At 50.0% G+C, this 27,653-nt stretch overlaps 1 long non-coding RNA gene across 1 annotated transcript; it reads left to right on the forward strand.

Annotated features, from left to right (window-relative positions):
• Positions 1-243: 243 nt before the first annotated feature.
• On the forward strand, positions 244-27,653 carry LOC130678871 (uncharacterized). Its single transcript, XR_008995764.1, has 3 exons — positions 244-366; positions 1,101-1,153; positions 25,959-27,653. It is a non-coding gene; the product is annotated as an uncharacterized LOC130678871 (long non-coding RNA).

Genomic DNA, 27,653 nt, shown 5'->3' on the forward strand with positions numbered 1-27,653 from the left:
CAGGGAGTGGCCAGGTGAGGTCAGATCCTGTGGCCAGAAAACTTCCCTGCCACGGGGGAGGACAGCAGCTAACCGAGCAGGAATGCCCCCTGTGCCCTGCCCCCAGCCAGGCCCCGGGAATCCAGGCAGGGCAGCGGGAGCCAGGCTGCTGGAGTGGGCTGCTTTCCCCACAGTGTTCTTGGGGATGTGCCAAAGAAAACACCCTGGCTCAGGGCTCTTCATCAGACTCGGGGCTGGCTTTGTTCTCAGCGGCCTTGGGAAGCCGGAGATTCTGCCTTCACACAAGCACAGTAAATTGTGGACCCCCAATCAGTGGCAGTGCCCAGGACCCTGATGGAAGGACCAGAGACTCTGGTGGCTGGGGAGGTAGGTGGGGGAGAGGCTGAGGGATGAGAAGATCCAGGAGATCTGACCTGCCTTTTGTCCCCAACTTGCACTGCCTGCACCCTGGAAGGCTTCCCACATTCTGACAGAGCAATTTGGGGTGCTTTGCCTTGGCTCACCCTGAGACTCTCCTCCCAGTCAGACCCCTTGCATCCTGCTGAGGACCCATAGCCCCTGCCTTTCCTGCATTTGGAGGAGCAGCCCTGAGAGTTTAGGGCTTTGGAGCCCCTTTTCTGCCTCCATGCTCTAGCACCCGAGCAATGTGGCCATCCTTGCTGTTATGTGGCCCCTATGTGAGGATGGACATACCATCATCTTGGCAAAGAAACGCTAAGCATGGCATTTCTTTCTAATAACTCTACCAGTATTGTTACTTACTAAGCAAATAGTAACTAGCTATGAATCACCCTGTTGCTGAGTAGTAAATCCAGAATCTGAGCTTCAGTGCATATAAATCCTGAGCCCACACTCTCTCCTCCACCCCAGGGGGTGTTTCCAGGCCATGGACCTCCACAATAACTCCAAGAAAGCTTGGAAACAAACTAGAAAAGGAACTAAAAGAGTCTTGTTTGTCAGTTTCAGGGGCCACCAGTGGCCTATTGGGTGGAAGCTTAACCCCCAGTAATGAGACTTAGGCATCCTGGGCCCTCAGAGAGGCCAGGAAGGGAAAGAAAACCAAAGGTTGGGGTCAACAGCGAGTCTCCCCTCTTCCCTAGCTGAATTCCCATGCATTTGGCAAAGTGCAGACATGGAGCACTTTCCTGCAAGAGTGAGTAAATCATCCACGTGTGCTTTTTTCCATCTTTATTGATGCATAATTGACAGAACTGTAAGGTGTACACCTTGGTGGTTTGATATATGTGAACTTTGTGACAGGATTCCCTCTAGTTAATGAACATGTCCATCCCTCCATGTGTCTGTGTTCTTTTTGGTGAGGCATTTAAGCTGTACTCCCTTAGTGAATTCCAATTATGTAATACCGTGTCACCAGCTACAGTCACCACCTTTCACATTAGCTCCTTAGACCTCAAACCTATACATTTTTCTAAACTTCACTTTAAAATTCTCTCCATTTTTTGGCATATCAACTTTGCATAAGGTAACACTTCATTTTACTTGTCCTCAGCTCCTATCCTTTGAACCCTTGGAGTGTGCCGTGCTGATTTCCCTTGCCTCATCCACATTCCCTGTCTCCCTGCAGACTTTGATCCTGTCTGCCCCCAGGCTTTTTTTCTAAGAGTAGTCACTTCCCTTGGGCTCATTCCTGTGGAGAGAGCCCGGAGTCCTGGAGAAGGATCTTTTCCCAACTCCATAATGTAGACGCAGTGCAGAAGTCATGACTGTGGGGCTGGGAATCTGGCAGCTGAAGCTGGAATCCTGGCTCAGAAGCTGGAATGCTGGCTGTGTGAGTTTGTGCCAATCACCCAACTTCTCTGAGCCAAAGTTTCCGAGTCGACGAAGTGAGACTAGTAATGGTGCTCCTCTTGTATTCTACTGATGATTAAGTCAGACAAAGTGCTTGGAGCACAGTGAGCGCTCAGTGAATGTTAATGACTGACAGTAAAACTAGCCCATAGTCAAAGATGAAAGTGTTGCTCATGGACCTTGGGGTGGTGTCAGTGTCACCATGCTCAGGACACCAGGAGACGCTGAGAGGCTCCAAAGGTGGCAGTGGGGTGGAGGGACGTGGGAGGAAGACTGAACTTTCAGTGTCCTGGGACACCCGGAGCACAAGGTCCCCAGGCCTGTGCGAGCCACTTGGTCCCCTTCCATTGCCATCTCTGGGTGGGCACTCACCTGTGGTGGGCACTCACCTGCCCAAGCCTCTCCTTCAGAGTGCCCAAGCCCGCACTCGGGGACCACAACCTGCTCCATTGCCTGGAGAGACAGACTGCCAAGCTGTTTGGCCTGAGAACCTTCCTCCCAGAGTGTAGCCGTGGCTCCAGAGGGTGCAGTCCAGAACCTAAGCTTCCATGGCTGGGTGGGCAGGCACATGGCTTCCAGAGCTGTGACTCTCAGAGCCGTGGCTCTGTGGTGGAGACGTCTGACCTGACTCTGCCACTTTCTGATTAGTTGAGAAGCCAGCACCCTCTCTAGTTTTCTTTGTTTCTATTTCTTTATTTATGTGTAGCATATACATATACTATAAATAATTCAAGCAGTGATGATAAATGTCTTTCTGACTCCAGCCCTTAGCCTGAGGGAACCCTGTTATCTGTTGATGTGTGTCTTTCCAGACCTTTTCTATTCATACCTTATGTCTGTTACTGCAGAAACTATGACCTGTCTTCTGGGAGAGTGTTTAGCATACACAGGAGCACACTGTATGTAAGTCCTGCTCTGCAAGTTGCTTTAATTCACTTAACAATGTCTTGAACACATGTGTGAATATTTTCTTGGGGAAATTTGAAATGAGAAATGGAATTTGGGGAGCACAGGGTTAAAATAGGCTTGGACTAACTAACTGGCTTCCCACAAGCCTAGTGTGGTTTCTCTTTCTACTGCTTTTAAATATTCTTTTAAATATTGGAGGTGAGCAGGTCAGGCAGAGAACGAAGCAGGTTATCTGGGGTTTCCTAAGCCAGGTCACATCATCCTCCAGGCAGCATGTACAGAAGCTCAGGGCGGGCATCCTGATTGGGGAATGCTTTCATTCCGAGAGCATTCTTCTCTTCCCACGCCAACCAGGAAATAACAAAGGCTTTTTCACCTCCACCTTCTGGGATCCAGGCCACCTTCCCTGGTCACACTGGGTGACTGAGTTGTCCTATTGTCACTCCTTCAGGATTCAAGAGAGAGCTGGCCCCTCATGCTTGAGACTCAGTCTCCCCATTCCAGTGCCTGGGGAGTTGTGAACTCAAAGTCAGAGAGACCTGGGTTTGTGACAGCCCTGCCCTGTGTGGTATAATCTGGGGGATTCTCAGATCCCTCATATTTAAAAAACAAAAACAATAAACAATGCACATAATATTCACATCCTATCAGTAGAGTGGTTTGAAAGTGACTTGTAAGCTCTTAAGAACTGGAGAAGTGTGAGGGATGATGAATTTGAAACAATTATGATGGTGAATATAATGGTGGGATCACCTCACCAGAGAATCCTTTCTCTGTCTCTCCCTCCCGCCCTCCTTCCCTTTGCATGTGTTTAATTGTATGAATATTTATCGGGCATCTACCAAGGGCTCAGCACTCTGCTAGGACCTGGGAGCACAATGATGACCAAATCACAGATCATGTCCCCATGGAACAAATGGGTTCTTGCAGGGAAGTGTTGGGGGTGGAGAGCAGGGGGCACGGGGAACACAGCAAGGGCACCTTGGAGACCTGGGTGCTCAGAAGGGACCCCTAATCAGAGGTCAGAAGAAAGAGGAGGAACCAGCCAGGCAAACAGAAGAATGGGAGGAAGCAAAGGGAGAATATTCTGGTATGGGCAGACAAAATACCACTTGCAAAAGTTCAGAGGCCAGGGGGCACCAGGCACATTGAGGGAACTGAATTCACAGAGTGGGAAATAAAGTACATTTATAGTGTATGTGCGTGTGTGCGCACAGTATGTGCACATGGGGCATGGTGGGGGCTGAGAGACGGGCCCAGGAAAGTGTGCAGGGTCAGATCACTAAAGTCCTTCTAAGCATGTTAAAGAATCTACAATCTATTCTAAAAAGAAAAGGGGGATGTCTAAAGGGATTTTAGCAGGGGAAAAGGAATGGCCAGGGTAATGTTTCAGCAGGTTCTTCCTGGCTGCAATGTGGAGAGTAGGTGGAGGAGGCCAGGTTGCTGGCAGGGGAAGGCTGTTACCATAATTCCCTGAGGGGTGATGGAACATTGGGGTGGAGAGGGGTAATTTTAGGAGTGGGATGGTGGGAATATTGTCATAGTCAGCTGTTGATTCTCAATTTTCTGCTTGGTCTGATGCTGAGAGGCTGCAGCCTGGTGGGAACCAGGCTGAATATAAGTGCTGGTTCTGGCTGTCTTTTATGTCCTCTGGAGAGCTTAGAGCTTGGGTACCCAACATGTGTTAACCCCTATGGGCAGGTTGGGCTCTTCTCACCTAGAAACCTCCCAATGGCCCAGAGGACATTTCTGTATGATGACAGTCAGATCAGAAATGAGAGGATGGGGATGCTGGTTCACTACCCGGACTGTCACAGACGGGCTGATGGAACAGAGAAGTGCGTGCCCAGGGTTTTGAGTCTCAAACCCCACCCTAATCGGGACACTGACAGCACCATTGTCACTGAGCAACAGAGAAATACTAAAATGGACGCAGGAGGGGTGGGCAAGGGGTATCTATCTATATGTCGGCCCATAAAAAATGAGCACTCATTGGGAGTCGGGAGGTGAGGGCCCCGGGCTTGGGACCTTGGCTGTGGGAACTTGGGGAGGCCATTCAGCTTACCTGGGCTGCGGGTCCCCTTCTCTATGAAGAAGGAGCATGTGGGAGGTGGAAAGTGTGCTGGTTCTCAAGTAATCGTGCAGAGGAGTATTTCCTGGCATTGTGCCCTGAGCAAAAAACAGTATTTCTAGACCCATGTTTTCTCCTTTTCAATGCAAAGTGCTTTGGGATATTTTGTTTTTAGATCTCATGTGGTCGGCTTTTGGGCTCCAGTGTACATAAAAACATTTTGTAAACCCTTATGTTGTAATAATACTGTAGACTGATAATACACTTTACAGTGAACAAATGCTATCATATTCATGATCTCATTTAATACATCTGTCGGTACACGTATATATTACTATTGTGCATCCATTATACAGTAATGTATACTACCTATAATATGTATTATATTACATATATCACCATATAATCATATACATATATGCAGGCATGAGATTCTAATATATTCTGATTCATATTCAGTGGCTCCCTTGCTCACTCAGAGAAAAATAACAAACTTCTTACAACAGCCTCCCAAGTCCTGCTCTATCTATGAGCACATGCCACCCTGTCACTTCCTTCAGGTATCTCCTCTTCTGTCACCCCCCTTTTATCCTGCTCCAGCCACACTGGCCTCTGCTTTCCTCAGATACTCAGGTTTGCTCTCCCCTACTGTAACCCCCTCTCCCTACTCTCCTTTTTATTGAGATATATTGCTATACAATATTATATTAGTTTCAGGTGTATCTCCCCGATTCTTCATCCCTATTACTCTGCTTTATTTCTCTCCACTACGGACATATTATATAAGCCACTCATTTCCTTTTTCATCACGTGTCCCCTCCCAGGAATGGGTAAGTGTCATGACAGCAGGAAGTTCCCATCAGCTTTGCCCCTTCTGTGTCCTTGGTGCCTAGAGCATTGCCTGGTACGGACGGGGAGCTCAGCACACTGTTGTGCTGACGGGCGTGTTTGATAAACGTGGCAGTAAGGGTAGCTCACTGACCTCATCGTGATGGGGAGCTGCTAGGTACTGGGCATACGGCAGTTAACAAGACAGACCTTGGACCTAAGTCTTGGCTATCCACACCCCTCATTGGTTCTTGGCAGCTGGTGGTAGAAGCAGAAACTCTGTAGCCCTGAATTTTTTCAGGGACAGCTGCCTGCCTCTCTCTTCTTTGTTCTAGGACTCTGAGGATCCCAAGTAGAATCTGAGTGGAAGTTGGGTTCAGGCCCTGGCCAGGGTCAGAGAGTGGTGCAGGGGGAGTGTGTCCCCTAGATCTCAGCAGCAGTGGGAGACAGTCCTCCTCCTCTACAGCACTCAGTCCTGCCGCCTAGGGCTCCAAATCTCTGGGCAAAGGTCACAGCATCTGCTGCCGGGGGAACATGTGACCATTGGAGTGCTGCTGACTTGGGACAAGCCACACAATCAGGTCGTTGTGCTAAACATGCAGGCCCCCTTGCCAAGCCACACTCCATCCCATCACTGCCAGACCTTTGTGGGGTTCTGATTTTCAGGGGCCCCAAAGTGGGGAGGGGACTGTCTCTTGGGGACTGAGGAGTCTCTTCTGTGAAACCCCTTTACTCTGGCTGCTCTGGGATCCAGGAAGAGAGAAGGCAGCCATAAGCCCATCCCGATGGCAGGCCCCATGGGGAGTGGCAGACACTGACAACACCATTACTTTCGTAATGCTTTGGCATGAACCACTGTCCTCTAGCATTTGCTTTGGGTGGTGAAGACTGCTGATCACTAACTTTGATATTTAGGAATCCAACGGTTTTCCTCCTGTCATGACCAGGCCCAGAAATTCCCACACAGCCACTCTTGGAGGGAAGTCTTCCTTCACAGAACCAGCAGTCCCCTAGACAAGGAGTTGGGGCTCCTGAACACTCAGTGAATCCTGCCAAATTCAGAGGGAGATAGTGGGGTGAGTTTCTAGAGAATCAGATCAAGCTCTCAGCTTCCCACTTTTGAGCTGAGTGGACTTGGGCAAGCCACCAAACCTCACTGAGCCTCAGTGTCCTTGCCTATGAAATGGGTGATGATGCCTATCATTCATGACTATAGATGGCCTTAATTAAACAAGGAGTGTCAAATACTGGCTTGTGAACCAGGAATGTGCTCGTTGCTACTTTTCTAGGGATGAGGAGTTGGACAGCGCTTTGCACCCTGCAGACACTGAGGCAAAGTTTACTGGAGGGTTGCCCTCCACAGGTCATTCAGTGACCTTCAGTAAGGGGGCCCCAGCCTGCATGGGTTGTTTATCTTCTCATTATAGGTGACTAGGGGAGAGGGCATGATGGGGTAGCATTCAGCCTAGTGGCCACAGCTCGATTCTAACAGGCAGGTGAGTAAGGAATTAGCTTGGTACACTGCAAGGTTCTTGAGTGACTTATGTGCAAGTACAAAAAAAGTGAATCTGCACTTGATCTTCGCCAAGAGGCCGAGAAGTATAATAGGCAAATCTGAGTCAAGGAGCTTGAGGTCCCCCAGGACCACCTTGCATCCCTGTACTCCCTAAGGGTTCAGAAATTCCAGCTCTGCTTTGTGGCATTCTCAGCTAACCTTCCCACAAGGGGAGGGGGAGAGACAGTAAAGCACACTCAGCCTTTTCCATCTCCCTTGCAGGAAAGACATTGGCCTACATGCCAGGATCCAGGCACCTGAGAGCCCTTGTCTGTGCCCTTGGCTCTTGGGGCCTGGGGATGATTTCTGTGCCTTGTATTTTGTCTCTCCAGAGTCATCCTCCAGGGAAACACCCTTCACACACACACACACACACACACACACACACACACACATGCACACACACCCCATGTGAAGGGAGGTCTGGGCAAGGGAAGAGGTGCATTGCACTTACTGAGCACCTACTTTGTGAGCACCAGCATGTGTTAGGTGCTGCCCAGTGCTGTGTGTAGGCTGTTTCCATCTTCCCTCCTCCCTCATTCCTAAAGGCAAGGGCCCTGTGACCTTGGGTCTGGAGTTGGATCGTCTTGGAGGCTCTGCTCTGGGCCTTCACAGTGACTTAGCCCCCTTGGGGCCTCCGTTGCCTCCTCAGGAAAATGGGGATGATTAGAATACCTACATTTTCAGAGTTGTTGAAGATTAAATGAGATGACATGGGTAAAGCACATGGCACAGGGCTTGCTAAACCTTCAGTAAATTTTAGAGATGACTATGATGATGATGGTGAAAGAGTGTGGGCTCTGAAAGGCCCCCCGAGGTTTATCCTTGGCATTTCCTGCCAGGCAGCAGCAAGGTTCAGACACTAACAGCCGTGGAGCCTGACTCTGTTTCTCACTCGCCTGGTCTCCTGGCAACAATTATTTCCTCCAGATTGGATCCTGGGGTCTGAGAGCTGGGTCCCAGGGTGCAATGTCACAGCTACCCCAAAGGGCAGAAAGCCCCCCTCCTTCCACAGGTGCACAGGTCCTGCCCCTAAGATGCGGTTCAGGAGACCCCCTCCTTGGGTACCAAGAAGAACCCTTGAGGACAGAGTGAGCCTTGCAGTTGGCCAACTGGCTCTGGTTCCCTGCTCCCACCCGCCAGGTCCCCAGGTGCCTTCCTTGAATTGAAAGTATCTAACCAGTCACAGGCACCTGCCCCTCCCCAGGGTGGGTCTTCCGTAGGCATCTGAATCCAGCAGGGAGGGGCACGTTTTCCAATCACAAAGGTCTGCCTGACACTGGACTGAGTCTTGTGGTATTTCAGGACAAACCACAATTCCTGCCCTGAAGGAAGTAAGAGCTGATTTGGGGAGATCTGTGCTGGAGATCGCAAAGAACTGAGATATCAGGGAGAAGGTCCTTAAACACGCAGGAAGGCATCCGCTGAAGGGGCTTGAGTTCAGAGGAAAGCAGGACTTGAACTGCCTGTCAGTCAGTGCTAGATCCTTACTCATTAGTATTCAAATAAGGAAAGGAAGATGCTTGGGAAATCAGGCACATTCTCCATGATCATGTAAGATGGTTTAAGCCCAGGCCAGCTGGGCTCCCAAGCCCACCTTTCCCACTCAGGAGGAAGGGGAATGTGGGGAGGCTGGACTCCTTCCCGTCTGCATGCTAATGTGCTAGTGGAGAAGGTAACACAGACCAGGACACACTAGACTGAGGTCTTTGCTTCTGGCCTGTAGTTGCCTTCATCTCGTGGCTGTGCTTTCCTGCAGACCTGGAGTTTTCTCTGTGGCCTCCCCAAGCCTGCTCAGAAGCCCACCTGCTGGAGTCCCCTCCATCACCAGCTAATACCCCCCACCTCCAGTGAATCCAGTGTCTCAAGGTGGGGGAGATGAGCAGACTCACCCTCCTTATGTGGCAGGCCCAGTTCTTACAGAGAAGAAATAGGGGATGGACAGAGACCTTCTTTACCTCTGCTTATGTTTTTGTAACTTTTTCTAGATGGATTCTGAAGACCTTCCCCTTTCCCACAGTTCTCCGAGCTAGTTCAGCTCTTCCTTTGCTACAGATCCTTTTCATTTCCTTGGACTAGGAGACAGGCACCATGCGTGTTGGGAGTTACTGTGATTTTGCCCATGCAGAATGTCTGATACAGACTAGACAACCAATAATGAATGAATGAATGGACTCAGAATTAGACTCAGCCTCCCATGGTAAAGATGGAGGAGGAAAGAGACATGGACAAAAATGCCGAAAGGATTCAGAACCCCTAATTCATTGGCTTGTTTCCCCATAATCCTGAGTCTTCCTGCATGTAGACACCAGGCTGTCATGCCATCAGCCCCTCCTGAGGTATTTCGGAAGAAAGTGTGCAACACTTCCACTCCCTTTATTATGTGAAGCCTCTGGAACTGGAAGCGCTCAGGACTCCTTTGCTTCTGGAGCCAGCCCAAACTGGCAGATGGTCACTGAACACTGCTGCAGGTCCAGGTGAGGGCAGGTTGAGCTCAGGACTTATTTTAAAGGTTTGTTTTCAGCGCGTTTTCTGTAGCTCCCTTTCCCTGCCAGCTGGTGAAGCATGGAAGATGGAAGTCTTTCATTAGTGTTTTTCTCAGCCATGCACCCCAGAGTGGGGCAAGCTCTCCCTGCTGCATCTCCTTTGCCATGAGCGCTCTGCTGAATTGGGGGTGTGGGGAAACTGCATGAACAATGGCAGAACCAACACCCCCAGAGCACTGTTCAATAGCATTAACTCATCCCATCCCCATGAGCAGTTAATGTTATTAATGTTAATCTGTCTCACAGATGAGCAAAGCGAGGCTCAGAGGGGCTAAAGAGCGTATCCAAGGTCACCTGGCCACTGAAGGTTGGGGCCAGGATTTGGCTGATTCCAGAGGCTGGGGGAGTTGGGGAGGACCATCTAGAAGGTGAGTGGAGCCTGGCCAAGACCTTGAATCTCCAGACTTTGCCTTGAAACGTGGACCTTTCCTACCAGGACACTTAAAAGAATACCTTCCTTGAAATGAGCCCCGATGGGCCTCTCCTCTAATTAAGATGCTATTCTAAAGATGTATTAAAGCACAAACATTTTTGTTGAGAAAAGTGTGACAGTATCAATCCAAAAGTCCAACAGACATTAGCAAATACTGGGACAATAGATTAGCTTGCTGTCGCCCAGGAAGCAGAGACCATGACCCTCAGGGGATAGATCTTGAGGGCAGGTACAGTTTGAAAGAGGTACAGGGGGACTGGAGATAAGAAGGAGAAGAAGACAGGGTCTGAGCAGTGAGCCCTAGAGGGTAGGTGCTGAAGGCTGGAAGGAAGGCAGCCATGCAAGCTCCCTGAGGCTGGAGCCTGGGACTGCCTCTTGCCTCAGTGTCCTCACTGTCTTGCACAGCTTGCAGCATATGTAGGTTCTCAATAAATATTGAATGAGTGTGTGATGAAGAAATCATTGAGGGAGAAGGTATGGGAACCATAGAGGAGCCTGGAAGGTGGACCTTGTGTAGGTGAACTCTATTTTAGGACTGGATCTTTGTGAGAGAGGAAGTGGGGTAGAGAGCATACATGTCAATGTGAACCACAGCCCTCCCTTCCTCCTTGTGCTTTCTTGGCCTAACAAAAAGAGAGACATTTCCTAAAAGGTTTTTAAAATTCAATTGATTTCAATGGCGAGTATCTAGCTGGACTTGGTTGGGGAGTGGTTTCTACTGGGAGTGGGTGACAATTCTGGCTTGGTAGAATGTAGGTAGTTCCTCACTGATGAGGTGAAAGGCAAGGCTGGGGCAGGTCTAGAGGTCCAAGGAATGTTTGCCCTGCAGGAGGGAGGCTTGTCTCCACCCAGTGCAGACATAAATAGCACCAGCAGTGCCAAAGGTCTGCCTGGATGATATATTCACTGAAACTCTGGTTGCAAGTAAAGGCGGCCAATTTGGACCAGTTAGGCAAAAATATAGGGGAGGGGTTAGAGAGATGTAGTTATGGGTCATGGAAACCAAGTTCAAGAATGCAGCTCAGCCTTAGAAGTGACCAGAGCCAGGGCCCAGAAGGCCACTGGTGCTTCCTTCCATTGCATTTCTTTTTCTATCTTAGCATTGAATTCTCTTTCTGTATTTCTGCAGGGAAGTTCTCTTTTTCACCATGGGCCAGGTTGGGGGAGGGCACAATGCAGCTGCCTACACAGTCCTGAGATTACCCATCACAGCCTTTTGAAGACAGTGACCACACTTCCTTCATCAGAGAGAACCCTCTCCTCAGTCTGTATTACATGACATTCTGGTCCAGTCCGCTCTCATTGGGGCTGTTGGCGTTCATCTTTGTAAATGGAGATGACAGTTCTCACAGAAAGGGAGTCAAGAACATTTGGGTTGCTTAGATACCTCCAAAATACACATCAAGGACTCCTTAGGAGGACTGGGATTTTTCTGAATACCCATTTGCCATCATTTATTTTGCCATTGGGCTGGGGCTAACTGAAAAGTTGTTATAAACTTAGGTGGTTTTAATAGTGATGGCACACCCAAGATACAGGTGGTGATAATCCCTCTGAGTTCCTTTTGAGTCATACCACACCTAGGTTATGAGGTTAACTCTAAGCACGACCTAAAAAGTAGAAGACTAAGAAGCAGAAACGGAGGGGGTCAGTGGCCATAAAGGCACTCTGAGCCATTTCCAATGAGGATGACTTAAAAGGTTAGAGGCTATTTTGCCTAAGAAGGGAAGACTTGGGGGGAAACGGAAATTGTCTTTAGGTAACTTTAAAGTGGCCATGTAAAGAGACACACTCGGTGTGCATGGTGAGCAATGTGTGGAGGCTCTGGACAGGTCAATTTTGGTTAAATCAAAGTGACAGATTTGGGGCAGGTGGTCTTGAATTTTTCTATACCAAGAGTGTTGGTTTTTAGACCAACAGCATTAGCATAATGTGGAAACTTCTTTGAAATGAGGATTTTGGGGCTCCACTCAAGACCTGCTGAATCAGAAACCCTGGGGGGGGGTGCGGGTGGGTGGTTTCTGGCAATCTGTGTTTTAATAAGTCCTCCAGGTAATTCTGATGAGCCTCTGACCAACACTATTCATTAGCAATTCTTGTTTTAGTTTTAGTCTACATATTAGAGTGACAAGTTCCACTGAGTTTGGCACCTAAAATGACATAGCCTCAGAAATGGTCCCAAATGGTCTCTACCTGATGTTGCTCATGACCTAGGGTAGTCCCCTCCCACACTACATCAGGGTTGGTTTTTATGACCAGTGGAGCACAGCAGATGGATATGTCACTTTCAGGGCTGGACTTCAAGACAATGCTTCTGTCCTGCTCTCTGTCGGACCACTTGTTCTGGGAGAAGCCACCTGCCATGTCATGAGGACAGTCAAACACTGCCATGGAGAAGCCCATGTGGCAAGCCACTGAGGCCTCCTGCTGACAGTCAGTGGGGAGCCGAGGCTTCCCCTCAATAGCTGTGTGAGGGGGACATCTCACTTGTGGGTCCTCCAGTGCCAGTCAGGCCTCCGATGACTGCAGCCTCGGAGGGCAGCTTGGATGTAACCTCATGAGAAACCCTGAGCTGGAGCCACCCAACTATAGAGTTTCTGGATTCCTGACCCTCAGCAACTGGGTGAGATAGTGTTTGTTATTCTAAGCTGCTAAATTTGTGATAATTTATTACACAGCAATGGATAATTAACATTAGACTCATTCTCCTATCTGCTCTGAGAAATTCTACTCTGGCCTTAAAAGTGTTTTGTCAGCAAACTGTTCAGAGATTTTTTTTTCCCTCTAGAGCAGAATCTAAAGATTTTTCTTCTGTCTTTTTTGTCCTGATTTGAACTTTAATCCTGCCTCAAACACTGATGTGGTGATTTGGTGAATTAACACATCAATTCATTCTTGGCATTTTAGATGTAACTGTGATCAGACTCCCAGGGGGATACACCTTGAATAAAGTGGGTGCTTTATTCTGTGCTGGCTGGACATTCTGGCTGAGACCCGGGGTCATCCTGGGGGAGAAGCCGCATGAGACAAGTCAGGGGAAATGGGGGCCATGGAGTTTGGAGAGACTCACCTTTCAGAGTCAAAGAAAAAGAGAGAGAAGGACGGTGGCTTCATGCCGGTATTTCACGTCTGTGCACATGTGTGTGGGTGCTCTTTCCATTCACCATCTGGGAAATCTTCAAAGAACTGGGACCAGGACCAGCACTGGCCAAAGTTCACAAGTTTTGTTTGTTTCTTTCCCCAAATTCTGATTCCCTTTTACTGGAAAGGGAGCTGCACAGGGGAACGCAGGGTTGGGGAAGTGGAGGAGTCAGCAAACACAGTGAGTCCCTGAGGGGTAAGGCGAAGGGGGGCGCAAGGCCGTGAGAAGCTGCTCCGGATCCGTGAGGGGGCCTGCACCCTAAATGTCCTTCTGGGACTCCCAGTGTCCTCTGCCCGGTCTTCCCACGGGCTGGACCCCACCTGTAATTCAGGTAGGCGCCACCAGGTGGACAAGAGTCTGGACCACAGCTTCATAACTCACATGGTTTCCCTGCATGTGGGTAACAGAAGTTACAGGGCTTAACCGTCACGTGTAAGGCTGTTCCTAAGAACATAGAACACACACACAATCACAAAACACTGATTACTGAGAAAGAGCTCTACTAACGTGCGTTTTACATTTATGAAAGTTATTACTTATCACTAATCCTCTCCTGGTCTTTAATGTGAAAGAATCAAAGTGATTTCCAATGTCCAGCTCTGAAATTCTAAGATTCCATAATAACATTTATAACAAAGCTCATTTTACTTATCTTTGACTTCTCCTAGCTCCTTAAGGCTTTGGGGTCTCAAATGCATCCTCCATCCCTTCCTTTCCCATGGTTTACTTGAGCTCTCTCACTTTTAACATCAATAACCATTCAACACCAGTTTACTCAACTTCTCCTCTCTGTTTTTAAGGAGGCTCTCCATCTACATGCATCCATTGTCCCGTTACCCCTGGTGTATCAGACGTAGACTTTGGGTACTTCTGTCTTCCTTTCTCTCTCTTGTTTGGTGCCCATTCCACTGTGAGTCATTCCTCCACTTCCAGACTTGATCACACCATAGAATTTGGCATTTTAGGGGACAGAGGCTAGACAAGGCAGTCTAGAAAGTTAGGGCTAATTGCTCATTTTGGGTAGACCTTGACTTGGGGGAAATGAGAGACTAGAGGGGGATGGTCAGGCAAATTCCCCTTCTCCTTTCAGTGGGCACTTCAAGGCTGAATTTCTCCATGCAGCTCTTACAGAGCAGCCCAGCATGCCAGGCAAACACGTCTAATGAGTGGCCTGGCTCATTGTGACATTTTCACTAGCACAGAAATGCATCTCATCACAGTGCCTCCCATCTTCCCTTGTGTTATTCCCATTTCCCATCCCTTTCACTGTCCTGGGCTTCCACCTTTACTCCACATAAAGTACCAGCACTTTAATCCTTGTCTCAGGCTCTGCTTCTTATAGGATTAAGGCTAAAACACTTGGCCTCCAAAGACAAAGTGTCCCTCTCCATTGAAGGCCAATCCTGTCATTTTGGGTTCTCATTTGGAAATGTTTCGCCCCTTCATTAATCACTGTTCCCTTTTCTTGAGATGAAATCAACATAATACATTCTTTCATTGTTTTGCATTTTCAAGTTCTCCCCCTGTATAGATTCCTTTCTCTTAGTCTAAGAACATACTCAAGTATTTCCATGAAAAATGAACATTCCCTTTACTAAAAATGTTTAATTCCATCTTTTCATGAACAAATTTCTTGTAAAGTTATATTTAATGCCTAGGGTTGCCATAATAAAGAGCCACAACTTGGATTTAAGGCAACAGAAATTTACTTTCTCAGAGTTCTGAAGGCCAGAAGTCTGAAACTAAAGTATTGACAGCACCATGCTTCTGCTGAAGCCTCTGGAGAGGAACCTTCTCTCCTTCTTTCAGCTTCTGGTCATGCCAGGACACCTGGGCTTGTGGCAGCCTAACTGCAGTCTCCGCAGTTACCGGCACATGGCTGTCTCCCCTCTGTGTGTCTGTGTCTTCGCATGACAATCTCCTCTCTCTTATAAGGACCCAACCCTATTGGGTTACAGGCCCTTCCTAACGATCTCATGTGAACTTACTACACCTCCAAATACCCTATTTCCATGTAAGGGGACATTCACAGGTACCAGGCATTAGGACTTCAATGAATGTTCCTGGGGGGAACAATTCAGCCTGTAACACTGCCTAACAGTTCTCACTACCAATTCAGGTCTTGGCTTCCTGTAACAAGGTTTCTTTTCATGCCTTGCTACTCGCAGGGCTCCCTTGAAGGCACCAATGCCAAATTCAGTGGCTTTTCTCCATCCCTACCTTGTGGCTGCCCTGCAGCATGTGTCACGCTGCCTTCCCCCTTCCTGAAGCCCCCTGCACACCTGGCAACCAGGTACCATGCATGTCTGGGCTCCTTCTCTCCCAGCTGTTCCATGTATACCTTGCTCTGTGAGTTTCCTCCTTGCCCACCTCGAATCCAAGGTGCATTTTAAGGTTGGGACCTTGGTCATATTCTCTGCTTTCAACACACTCTCTTCCCCAGCCTGCTCCCAACCTTCATGCCTCAGTGCTCTCTTCTAAGTGGATAACAAATATATTCTCTCGGGCCCAACTGTCTCCTGAGCTCAGGGCAAGCATTGCCACATGGAAATCCCTGAAGAGCCCCAAAGGTTATATCTACCTACCGTCTTTACACACAAATGTGCACAGGTGTACGCACCGACACACATGCACATGGGTGCACACAGGCACACACACATTCCTTGATCAAAGAAACAATTTGTTTCTCCTCTTGGCCTCCCTATTCCTGCTAATAGCACCACCACCCTGCCATCCTTTATTTTTCAGGTAGCCACGTCAGTCTTTGTGAAATTGTTCTGACACTTCCAGAAATACTGTGACACATTGAATGTGGATAGGCTCCCACAAGAGTGGGTGAGACAATCTAGTGGGATGTGCCTTACTGCCATTATTCTGACCCTGGCTTTTGACGCAGGCTATTGAGGCCCAGGGAAGTCCGGTCCCCACCTGATTCTGTGGGCTGAGACTCTCAAAGCAACAATAGCAAAAGCATATGTGGCAGGCAATTTAGGAATGTAAATAACTCTAGGCCTGCTTTCAGACCCAATGAGGCCTGGGGGTGCTTGCTCTCTCATATGCTGTTCATTTTGGAATATATGGTTTTCACATTGATTTGTCATTTTTTTCAGAGCCTCTGGTAGAGAGACTCACACAGAGCTAGCTTCCTATAAAGTGGTTGAATGACAAAATTTGCTGGGTACTTATCTCGGCCATAAAACCCAATAGATTTGCACTCAAGGATCTGTAAGTAAGAGCTGATGCTGCTTCTCTGCAACACAGCTCCCCAGAACTTTCATTCCCAGCAAGGCCAGATAATGTAACAATGGCAGTGTTTAAGATTCAGGGCTGGAGTGGACTGCGAGAGGCCTGCTCCCATCCCTTCATTCCATTGACACTCTGGACATTGAAGGACCTCCCCAGGCCCGCTGTGTGGTCCCCTAGTGTGCCATCTGCTTTGTTTTGCTTTCACTTTAGGGAGGATAGCATCAGGCTCCAATGGCCATCTCTGGGGCAAGCAGAAGGGGTCTTCTGTAAGCCTACCTGCCTGCAGTGTGCCAGGGGTGCATTCCTGGTGCACATTTTCATCCTGTGACACACATCCATAGCACCATGGAATGCTGCCCAGCAGCAAAGCATCTTGGGACAACTTAGGGACATTGTCCTGGGGGTGGTCCTTGGGGTCTAGAGGACTGAGCAGAGAGGATGAAAGGGAAGGAGTGTTTAGGGTTTGTTGTGTATTGGGAACATAAACGGCATCTCCTGAGTTCATATGTAGCCCAAACACATATTCTGTTCTCAAGCACGTTCCTGGGCCCCTTTGGCCTCTTTTCAATAAAGGAAGCCTCTGTGGAAAGCTGAACGGTGGAGTAAGTCATGTACTTAACACCTCTTTATCACGGGCCTGCTACTGTGCTATGTCTTGATGTAGCGGTTTATACACAGCAAGAGAGACCAGGAGTGCAGGCTTTATTTTATTGTATGTCTAATTTAATTACTTTTATTCATGACCGAGAGCATGTGTGTGAGAGATGGGAACCCCAACATGGCCTGAGGTCCAGGCTCAGCACAGGGGGCTGACAGCTGCAGGGGGTGCTGCATGGTCTGGGAAGGACTTTGGAGTCTGGGCTGTTCCTTCTCAGCACCCACAGACAGGTTCCAAGGCCATAGGTGGGGTCTGGGCAAACAGGAGGCAGACTGCAGGTATTGCCGAGGGACTCTGTCTCCCCAATATTCAGGTCTCCCCATTACATGAAGTCTTCTTGGTCTTGGTGGCCTTGCTCTCCAACACAGCATTTTCATGGCACAGGGCCTCCCTGGGCAATTGCCTTCTAGGCTCTGGGGTCAGAGGGACTTTCAGGATACAGTAGGAAGAAAGGGGGGCTGAGTGAGATGGAGCCACCTACCCAAAGCCCCACTTGTGGCTGTGGTCACAGCAGAGTCAGGATAGACAGCCGGGTTCCCTGTGCCATGGTCTCCCTGTGGCTGCCTGACCAAGCTGGCTCCCTACCTCCTTGCCCTGGGATGGCAGTGCCCAGCAGCTGTCAGACCCTCTGTTTTTTTCCAGCTCTGTGCTGGAGATAAAGTAAGCCATGAAACCATTTAGCTGTGGACCTACCACATGCCAGCCACTTGCTGAATAGTAATTCACTGATCCATCAACAGCCTTACCAGGTAGGCACTGATTTCTTAATGCTGCAGGTACAGAGCTGTAGCTCGGAGAAGCTAAAGCATGTCCCCAAGTCACCCAGACACTTGCTGTACCCCTGGAGGAGCTGGCTGTGGAGCTGAGAACCCTCTCCCAAGCAGCCTTGGGGAGGTGAGTCCCCTGCCCCCCTGGGCTCACCTGGGCAGGCAGTGGAGGCTGCACGGCTGGCGAGTGGTACATAGGGGCCTCTCCTGCTGCCTGGGAGGCAGAAGATAAACAGTTCCCTGTTAAACCTCACTTAATGCTGATATTTACAAATTTATTCAGCTTGTGTTTACTGAATCGAGAGAATGCTAATAACATAACGTGCTTCATCTCACATGTTCCTACTAATGAGAATGCAAGTATTGCTTAATTTTTTTTTTACATTTCATTTGCTTTCCACTCGCCGCACCTCCTCCTCTTGTTGTTGGCTTGGATTTCAATCTGTTGCCAAACGCTGGAAAGTTTGGGTTTCCTTGGATGTCACTGAGAAGGGGGCAGAGATGGACCCTGGCTGTAGCGGGCCCGAGCCTTGTCCCCATGGGCAGCTCCCCCCATGACATCATGGAGTCAGGGAGCCAGAAGGATGGAGCAAGCCGAGGGCCAGCAGGAACCTCTGTCCTCTGCTGCAGTCTAGGGCAGCTGCAGGCTTCAGGTCGGACTTGTGGAGCTTTGGGACTTTAGGACAGGGAATTTAGGGCAGAGGGTGGGAGTGGGGGGATGTCCTTGGCTTTGGAGGGTGGCCAGAATGACTGTGAAGATATAGGCAACATTTGTGGGGTTGTGGTGGGGCTGTGTGTGAGTGAGTGAGCATGTGTGTGTGAGTGTGTGTGTGAGAGTGTGTGTATGTACAGATCTGTGTAATGACAGACACAGACAGAGACAGAGGGGGAGAACTGGTACCACAGGTTGACTGTGCTGGGTGCTGGGAGGTCAGTTATGGGGCCCACCGAGCAGCCGTTACACGGCCAGCAGGAGCCCCTAGAGCAGGGCAGAGAGAGAAGACAGGCCAGCAAAGCTCAGGAGGGTGTTCAGATGTGCTTCCTGGCAGAGGGTGAGGGTTGGGGAGAAGTGGGGTAGTGAGGCGCCGGGCTTCAGCAGCCTGGTGGACAGTGAGACTGGGGCAGGGGGACACCTCACAAAAGGTCAAGAGCCAGGCTGGGTGTGCGGACAGCTGGAGCTGGGGACAGGAGGGCATGTGGTGGGGGTGCACAGGGAGGGGGAGCCTGGGCAGCCGGGTCTGATTCAGGAGAGCAGAGACAGGGTGTGGGATGACAAGGCAGGGACGGAGATGAGCCATGGCGCAGGCTTACCCAGGACCCCACCCCCTACCTGGCACTGGTCTGTGCTCTGATCCAGCTCCGCATTGCACCCTCACCCTCTGTGGGCATGCCCTGTGACTCTCCCTGCTGGATGGTTTTTTTCTTCTAACAACCATATCATGGAGCTAAAACATTCTTTTAGGTTTTAAAAATGCATAACCATAAATATAAAAGTGAGTGGAATAATCTATATTTTCCTATCAAAACCTGAACTTACCGAAGTTGTATGAACTTCTCTAAAATTCATTTGTAGATGATGAATTATCTCTGATGGCCTTCCTCCCCATCCCTGTGCTTTGGCTGGAGGAGAGGCTGTGGCGAAGACCAGCGTGCAGGCCCTGACCCCTGTGACTTTGGGTGGGCCATGGGCCTCCTTGGGCCTCCTGACCCGGAGCTCCATGCCTTCCAGTCATGCTCTGGGTGGCAAAGTCTGGACTGGGCATCTTCTGTGGGGCCAGCAGAGCAGAAGGCAGGCCTGGCACAGGTGTGGCAGCTCTGGGAACAGCCTTCTCTGCCTCTGTCTTGTTCGAGAGGCAGGACAAGGCTGTCTTCCCTGGGGCCTGACATCCTAACAGGCCTTATGTTCCCTTCAGGAACCTAGGACACTGCAGGAACCCACGGGCCTGGGGTGAGGATGGAGGCTCCAGTGGAGCCCTGGTGGCTGCTTCTCCAAGGACAGGGACTAGACAGTCAGTGCCCATCCCAGGTTCATGCCATACACAGCGTCCTCATCCCTGTCAGTGAAAAGCAGGTTGTTATCAATCAGATGACCAATAAAACCTTTCCAGCTTTACCTGTGGCCTAATTCCCACAGCCACCTACCTAGGCAACCCTCAGTCATGGGCATCCTCACCACCACCGCCCAGACCTGCAGGCTAAGGTGGGCAGTGCCACCTCCCCACCAGGACTGGCACATTCTGGGCCATCTAGTTTGGTCTCCTGAGGGTCAGGCGCCAGGTGGGTGGCATGGATATCAAAGGTCTCAGGCAAAGACACTATTTTTGGAGTGAGTAGAGAAGCTCCAGGACCAGCCTCTGTCACCTTCTGTTTCTGGTCCCCCAGATCCAGTGTTCTCCACCTGCAGCCCGTGTCCCCACCTGTCTCACAGCCCTGCGGCCTGGCAGGATGGAGAGCCGTCCTGGGCTCCAGTCTCCGCTGCAGCATTAGCAGCTTCCTCTGGACGCCCCCCCCCACCCCATGCCTCCCTCTGGGCCCAGCTCTGCTTGGGGTTCCTTCAGGAGGAGGGGGAGGGGAAAGGGGCTCATCCTCCTCTTTTGTGCTGCCTCTCCCTCCCACTTCCGCTCCCCTTGCGACGGGCTGACCTTTCACCCCTCCCTGGATGTCCCTCAAAGGCAGCTCCTGTGGTTAATAACTTCGGCTGGCAGCCCCACACAAAGCCAGGGCCGGAAACCATTGTCTGGGGGACAATGGCCAAGCAGCCCAATAATGAGGCGGCCACAGTGCTGTCTGACGTCCTACGTTGCCCTGGCAAAGGAGGAGGGGCTGTGGAGCTCGCCCAGCCCTCACCTCCTGGAGCTGAATTGTTGCCCTGGAGCAGGGGCTCCTCTGTCTGAGGAGCCACCAGGCACCTGTACGCTCTGGTCAGCCACCTTTCCCTGGGCTTGCACGCTGGGTGGACGGCACCCAGAGACACCCCCTGCCAACACACTGATATGCACGGCCCCTGCTCAGCTCATTTTTCCTCTCCTGAGTTCAGAGTCGGAGCACTGCATAGCTTAGCAATTGATTGGTTCTGGCAAATCAGTGAGAGAGCTGAGATCTCAGCCTGATGCCTGAAGGAAAGCATGTGGGGCTCTGGAAAGTGCATTCCCTGGAGCCAGCAGGCATGGGTTCAAGGCCTCCCTCCTCCATTGCTAGCTGTGTGTCTTTGGGGAAAGTGCTTAGCCTTTCTGATTCCATGCTTATTGGTTTATGAAAGCAGAGGTTGGCTGGGAATCAAGGGGAGGACCCTTAAAGTTACTTCAGAGATGACTACCTCCATCTCTCCCTCTGCCCCTGCACAGCACTGGGCACCAGGGAAATTCTGACAAAGCCATAAGAGTGGATTGGTGACACTTGCAAAAGGCTCTCGAGTGGGTATCCCTGGAGACCTGGAGAGCTTAAAAAATACCCGGAGCTGTGACCTAGCTGGTATTGGCTGCAGCATTGAGATAGTGTGTGTGTGTGGTGGGTTATTTTGACATACAAGTATAGAAACCATCATTTCTACCCTTAGAAAACATGCCATCCCACATGTGTGCTTGAGCACAGTCCTTCTCTAGGGAAAGAAATGGTCTATGTTGTCAGACAGTCTTGATACTCTTAGACACAGTGTTCTTTATTATGGCTTCTTGGTAAGTAAGTGATTTAGGTTTAGGGATAATTTTCTTTTTAAATTAACTTCACCAAGATATAATTTGAATATACCAAAACGCACCCATTGAAAGTGTACATTTTAAGTTCATGAGTTTGGAAAAATATATAACCACTGTCCCAACCAAAACACAGAATAATCTGTCATCCTGGAAATGTCTCTTGGGGACCTGAGGTTTTAAAAGCTTCTTGGGGGGTCTGTGACACAGCAGAGTGTGAGCACCATCAGAGCCAGATGCTCATTTTGACAGTTTCTGGTTTGGAATCACAGAGACGTTGTCCAGGATGGCTCTTCTCACTGCTCAGCATGCACAGCATCCCCTGGGATTGGTGAAAGGCTGATTTAGCCCCAGAGGCAGCTGCATTCCTGACAAGCTCTCCCCACACTAGTTCCAAGTCTCTCTGAGGGAGCTGAGGCTCACAGTGTGGATGTGGGTGCTTGGAAACCTAGGTTTTGAAGCTCCTGGCCCAATGACAATCACACCACTTTGTCCTCCGATTTTCCCCTTTGTAGATCTATTCAAGCTCTGAATCCAAAACAAGAGGCATGGCTGTGATAATTGTCCCTCCTCTTTCCCTGGAGCGGTGCCTGCTCCTACCTGCGGTCTCCCACCACCTGCTCTGGACCCACTTGGGTTGCTTTCCTGGAAAAGGGCCTCCGCTGCCTGTTTCTGAATGATCTGCCAGTTCCTCTAAACTCCTACCCTTCCTGGTCCACCCTATTTCTCAGAGGAGTCAATGCAATTGAACGAGCCAGTGCTCTTAAAGCAGCAGCACTGGGCCAGGAGGAAGGGCAACCAGAGAAGTGATTAAGTTAATCAAGGTGATGGAACAACAGGACATATGCACTGGGAGAAATCTGGTGGTCGCCCAGCTCCAGCCCCTTATTTACAGGTAACATCTAGGAGAAGACATCCACTGTTAGTCCCAGTGAGGAAGAGTGGGTAGAGTAGACTTCACAGAGGAGGAGGGGCCGGAGAAAGACTGAAAATGGCAAGGGAGAGGGGGTGAGAAGACATTCAGGGCACCCTGGCTGAGGGCAGGAAGGAGACCCTGCTGGTAGAAACTGGGCCCCAATTCTCAAGGACTAGGAAGAGGTCCTAAGGATCTGGCTGCCCAGACAGCTTTCCTATCTTCAGGCTGCAGGGCAGTCAGCACCAGTGGGGCCTGGGAGGTGCCGGTTCAGCTCTTCTCCATCCAGGTCCTTTCTGAGCACTGTGGAGGGGTCTGACCAGTGGGAGCATAAGCAGGGTGTGTGCCTGAGGTGGGCTGGAGAAGATGTTTGGTCTGGGGGCCTTGGGGGGCTCTGTTTACACGTAAGCAAGGCTACAGCAGGGGTTCAATTAGTACAGTGAAGGGATCATCAGTCCCTGAGTGTGGACAGCGGGCTGGATAAGGATGGAGATGTCAGGCATCTGAGTCTCCCTGACCACCTCCTGAGAGGCCACCAGGGGAAGCTGATCATCCTGGTGGCTTTGTGTCCATCTTTGTGCCTGAGAAGCAGCCGCAGAGCCATTTTCCCTGTGGCCACCTGGCTGAGATGGATTTCTTTCTTCCCAGAAGAGCAGGTACCCATTTGCCTTCCTGCAGCCAGAATGTCATGTCTGCAGGCAAGCTCGCAGACAGCAGTGTTGGTTAGGGAAGATGAGGTAATGAGGGCCTACCAGATTGCATCTGAGGGGTCTTTCGGTATCTGAAAGGACAGATCTAGAATTCAAATGAGAAGTTAGTCTACAGATACAGAAACGAGAGTTAAAATGATGGAGTGAGGTTTATCTAGGAAGATCTGAAACTCCACACTGCTGTGGACTGAATATCTTGTAGGGTTTGGGGGAGCATCAAATGTGAGTGTCATTTGGCCAGCCAGCTGTGTGTCTTTGGGTATACCAAGGGTGTGTTTCCTCTTCTGCAGAAGGGTGAGCTTGTCCTCAAGATATTTAAGTTTCTTCCAGCTTAGATGCATTATACTAGAATTCAGTAGTTTTTGGATTCAGTCCAAATTCCCTTGCAGCAGTGGAAATCAGGGCTGAGCTGGACCCTCTCAGGGGAATAGTGGGGTCAGTGTCCAGCTCGGCTGGCCATGGTTGCACTGGGAGGGTCCAGAAGGTTTGGTAGGGAGGGGAGGATGTGGATGGTGAGGATGATTTGAGGTGGGGAAGAAACTATTGGATGTCCTCAGCCCCTTTAGTCAAGCACTGCAGAAGCCTGCTTGCCTGCCAATTGTCTGCCAATCAGATGTGGAATGTCCCCACAGGACCTCGCAGGGGTTGTCTGGTCTGTGTTCCACAAGGTAGGAACAACTGCTGGTCAATTATGCAGACAGGAGGTGAGGAGTGCAGCTGTCTTTGCAGCAAACGCTTAAAGAGCTGCACCTTCTGTGATCAGCTCCTAGCCAGATGTGGGGACAGGCTGCTCAAGTCCCTGCGGAATGGGTCCACGGGACTAGCGCATCCCACACCATGCCTGACCTTGCCCTCTGCTGGGAAGGAAGAGCTTGCTCACTTGGCCAGCTGAGCAGGGAGAGAAGCAGCAGACAGCCTGAGCACAAGTGCTTCTGTACTTTATTCATTCTGCATGGCTCATCTCTCCAGCTCAGATCTGGAGAGTGACCCTTGGAAAAAAGAGGCTGGACCCCAACAATCTTAGGAGACAGTGAACAGCTGAAGAACTGTTCCAATCAGTAGCCCTGAAGGATGCTGGGATGAAGCCTTCAAGATGGAAAAGTCAGGATGCCAAACACCCCCTCTCTCCCGGTTCCCAAGGCAGCCTTTGCCTGATCTTCATTGGCCTCAGACTATGTCTCAGCATGCCTGATAGTGGGGGGTGCAACATCTGACCATCTCTGGACTAGATGGTTAATTACAGCAGTAGCAAATGACTTTGGGGTTGCTTGTAGGACATGTCCCCTCTGGCAACTGCGCAGAATCACCTATGAATGTCATTACCTGCGTTGGTGGACAGGAGCAGCATGGCTAATACAAAATACCTGCTGCTCCTCTTATTGTAACCTCTCACCAAACCAGGGATAGTTTTTAGCAATCGATTACCAAAAGTTACTGATGATCACGTTTCTGTTTAATTTCCTAAAAGAGCAGTTCACAGTCACATGGGGATTCATATAATTTTGGTTGACAGCCAAGTAAACTGCATGTAGCATGTACTGATCAAGTACTTTTGAGTGAATGAATGAATGAATGAAGAATGAATGAAATTAAAGCACCTCCAGTTTTTCTCAATGCTCTCAGGGGAACCCCAAACTAATGTTCACTTCCATCCTGGAGCAGTAAGTATGGGACACTAGGACAAGCAGGGGATTAGGGGCAAGGCGACTGGGTTGCAGCCATGGTTTCTCAAAAATGAGCTCCGTTAATGTCAAATGCCACTTCCCTCTTTGGGTCTGGTTTCCTCTTTCGTAGAATGAGGGTGTTGAACTAGATGCTCTAGTTCAAAGTGTCACAAATAGTAAGTGGCTGGGTGCGTGCCAGCCCTCAGGTCCCTGTGCTTCTCCTGGCAGCCATCCCCCAGGTCCTCCTGCACTGTCAGTTGCGTGCATCTTGCTATATAGGTAGCCAGGGCAGCTTCTCACCTGGGGGTGGGAATAAAGGTTATAATCTGCTCTGAACCTTAGGCCCCATCTCATTCGGACTTTTTATGGCCTGAAGTAGAGATCCTGTTTCTTTCAGGGAATTGGACTTTTGAGGACTGATAGAGGGTTTCATTTTCACACTTAAAATAACAGTCTTATTGTCACACTGACTTGGCTTTGAGGCCAGCCCAGTCACTTAAGAGCTGTGTGACTCAGGGAATGTTCATTAACCATTCTGAGCCTCTATTGCTTCCTACAGAGATAAGCATGTGGGGATTTTTCATCCAGGATCACAGCCGATGGAGGAAGGGAAGGCAGCAGGACTGGGCAGAGGGAGAAGGTGAGCTGTGGCATATTGCCTGCAGAGCTCTGAAGCTGGGAGAGCCCTGCAGAGGTGTGCTGAGCTGGACTGAGAAGGCCGGAGGGTGTGTGGAGTTTGACCATGACTGAGTCGGCTCTCTTCAGCCAAACGCAGTTCCAGAGAGGTCCGAGAGCCGGGGACTGAGTCCTTCAGGCTGGAAGAGGGGCTGGGGGCCACAGGGTGGCATTCTCTGAAGTACTTGCAGTGTTGTTCCAGGGTTAAACGAAATGATTAGAAAGCACATGCCATGTAGCGAGAGAAGAGAGAAGGTGCCCAGTTTACATCAGGTCCTCCCTCCTCCCTGCTCCTCACCCCCTCTTGCTCTTGGCCAAGGAAACTTCGCCTGTCTTTCAGGTAAACCTACAGGGCCAAGCCCACAGACCGTACAGGGAGCTCCGAGGACCAGAGGGCAGGAACCTCACCAGAGAACCTGCTTCTGTGCAACAACCTGGCCTGGCCAACTTGCTGCAGGGCACAGAAGGGTGCAAGCACATGTGACTGCAGGGTGGATGCACGCATTTATCTGTGTGCCTGGATGTCTCTGGCAATCACCTCTAAGCTCCCCAGGACCAGAACCATACTCAACCTTTCATTCTCATTTCCCAAACAGGTCCTTTGCTTTGTGTTGTAGGTCACAATGGATATTTGTTAATAAGATTTACATCTATTTGTTGTTTGTTTGCTTCAAAACATGCCAGAGAACATACATATTTAAGACAAAGAAATGACACGTGGTGAAATGAGGACTATAATAACCAACCACAGTTGCTGTAAGATTTCAGTGAGACCACGCAGAAGTAAGCACCATGCAAACTGCGGGGCTGAATGGAGTCCCTGTGAATGGACTTCTGAAAGTCCTCAGGCAATTGTGAAGCATGAATGAACCATATGGAAGAGATTGTTAGAGTGTGTGGGGTGGGGGCACAGAGGCTGACACAGCCACCTTGTGCCAGGAATGATATACTTGGCTGTCTTTAGTCCTGAGGACGCTACGTGGTAGGTATTGCTTCCATCTATTTTATACAGGTTGGGAACCTCAGACTGTGTTAAGCCATACATCACGCTGCCCAGCTCATAGGAAGCAGGACTGGGACCCCCACCCAGGAGTCTGTCTCGGGCTGTTGCCTGGGGCCAAAGCCTTGCTCTTGAGCCAGAGCTTTTGGGGAAAACAAGGCAGATCTAGGCATCTTGAAGAAAAACAAAAAGCAGGACTGTGTAAAGCTAAAATGGCTTACCAGCCCACAAAGAGACTCTAGGGGATAGCAGGGTGTGGGATTAGGGGCAGAGAAGTCTCAGACTTGAAATTTGGGAGCTGAAATGAGTTTGCGGAGGAGGTCGTGGGCCTTCTTCCCTCGAGACCACTACAAATAGGGCATGGCAGCCATCAGTGGCAATAATCAGTGGTTCGCTGCTCATCAGAAACCAGGGTGGGCTGAGGAAATACTAGCCAAGGTATTCATCCGGCTGTCCCACTTTTGGGAGGCCTGCTTTGTAGGAACACAAGCTCACAGTCCAGGATGGCTGGGAGTGGCTGGTTATGCAGCCAACTTATGTTGCTGTATTCCTCTCAGGGACTTTGCCGAGCGCCTCTCTGGTGCATTTGAAACTGGACTGGGTCATTTGTAGGGCATGTCAGAGGCTGCCTCCTTATGAAGGGGTGTGGGTCTGTACACTCAGAAAGTGGCTGCTCCTTTGCTGGCAGGGGCTGTGGGGTCTGTCTTCTTTGTGTCCCCGCTGTCCTGAAACCTGTGACATGACCAGTGTGCAGTCACAGAGCTCCAAACTTCTCAGCCCCCTCCCGATTCTTTTACCTGGAGAAGCCTGCTCTTTGCTGCCCACCTTTGCCTGACTTCTGGCTCTGGATCCATTGCCTGCTCCCTGGTTGTAGCCTGTCACTCCTCTGCTGGACTCCCTGGGGCTCACCTTGGTTTTCCTTCTATAAGCATGGCATGCTCACCATTTGGGCTTTGTCTACTCAACTCTGAGGGAAGCACACTGTTGTTAAGAGACCCCAGCTCACACAAGTCAGCCTCCGGGAATGGAAGTGAT

Source organism: Manis pentadactyla, chromosome 2 (assembly GCF_030020395.1).
Source record: "Manis pentadactyla isolate mManPen7 chromosome 2, mManPen7.hap1, whole genome shotgun sequence".
NCBI classification, from domain to species: domain Eukaryota; kingdom Metazoa; phylum Chordata; class Mammalia; order Pholidota; family Manidae; genus Manis; species Manis pentadactyla.